We start from the raw sequence: 1,565 nt of genomic DNA on the forward strand, positions 1-1,565 counted from the left end.
ATTTTAAGGGAAGCCAAAACAACAGGGTCATCATTTTCTTCCCCCTGAAGACTCTCAAAACTTTTATTATAACATTAGTGGCAAATGTTTGTGTTTTGATCCAGCATAGTGAATAAAAATTTTTAAGCTTGAGAAAAAAAATATTCTGCACTCAATTGCTTTGGAATCTATGCGTTATCACCAACTTCAATCTATAAATGAACAACCAGACTTGCATTTTCTAGAATTGACTAATGGTCTCCATTTCCCAGTAGACTTAGTTCAGGTTGTGCTTCTGCTACCTCCTTCCAGTAAGGATTCAGCAAAGGCAGAAAAGAGACCTTCTTCTCTATCAGAGGCCAGAGGTGTGAAAATAAAAATTCATTTCTTTTTGGTGATAGATGTAGTCTATCAGATAAGTAGGATGAGAAGTCCTTGCATGATGCACTCCTTTTCCCAGGCTGTTTCAAAAAAGTGGGGGTGGCGAAATGAGTATGACTCAATGCTCAGGGACATCCACCGGTTTCAGGTACTGCACCATATTTTTTAAGTTTGCAACATACTCTTCCAGGGAAATGTGCCACTTGGGTTTCTCATCTTTTAGTGCACTATCATTGGCGCCAAAGAAAATTGTAACTGCTACTGGATTGTCCAAACTGTTCCCTTTCCTGATTAGTCTTGGAAGAATAATTTTGGTCCATCTGGTATTGTAACCTGACCAGTTTGTCAGCCAATGATGCTCCCCATCCAAGAAAACTGGGTGATGGAGTCCCCTAAAAGCAATACTTGAGGCCAGGGCAGAGAGCTCCCACCAGACCGACCCTCCAATAGTATTGCAGGCCCGAGTGATCGGTTTTCACACTTTGTACTTGACAATTTCAAAAGACCAATGCTACTTTCTGAAAAACAGAAAGCACGTGAACCTAGCCTTTCTTTGTGTTGGCAGAGCCAGAGGGCTAGAAAAAGACCTTGTTCTTGTCCCCGCAAAATGTGCCTCCTTGAGAATGCTACTCAACCTGCCCAAGCTTCAAGGATGTTATGCATAATTTTACCTGCTGAAAGGCAGAGGACGAGACCTTTGTTCTCCACACATCTCCTCTGGGCTGAAGGTCCTGTGAATATTATAACATGAGAAACACGACCACCAGATTGATAGATTGCAAGGTAGATTTGGGGTCCTATTTAACTATTGCAAGGTAGATTTGGGTAGATGTTGCTGCCCACAACATACAATTAGCAATTTTAATAGCCATCGTTTACTGAGCAATTTATGGGCCTTATCTGCCTGGGCCTCAAACTTGTGCAGCAGTGGTTATGAGGAGAGAAGGGAGAGTGTGGATCTCCATGTGCAGCCAACGGCCCACCCAGGGACTCCAACTTTTGGGAGGAGGTGACGTCTCTGGGGCAGCAAGTTCTCTCTGGGAGCTAAAGAAGAGAGGATGACCAAGTCTTTGAGATCTTTATCTCTTCTTTTACTGCCCTTCTGATTAAGCCACAGTACATGCGCAACTTCCAGGCAGAGACAGCCGTTAGAATTCAGTGTCACTAAAAAACATTTCAGTTTTGACAACATTTCCTCTAATGCA

At 42.8% G+C, this 1,565-nt stretch overlaps 1 pseudogene; it reads right to left on the bottom strand.

The window, feature by feature from the left end:
* Positions 1 to 230: 230 nt before the first annotated feature.
* LOC143402423 (isoamyl acetate-hydrolyzing esterase 1 homolog pseudogene) lies at positions 231 to 520 on the bottom strand (annotated as a pseudogene).
* Positions 521 to 1,565: the final 1,045 nt, after the last annotated feature.

This window comes from Callospermophilus lateralis, chromosome 6 (assembly GCF_048772815.1).
Source record: "Callospermophilus lateralis isolate mCalLat2 chromosome 6, mCalLat2.hap1, whole genome shotgun sequence".
Classification (NCBI taxonomy): Eukaryota; Metazoa; Chordata; class Mammalia; order Rodentia; family Sciuridae; genus Callospermophilus; species Callospermophilus lateralis.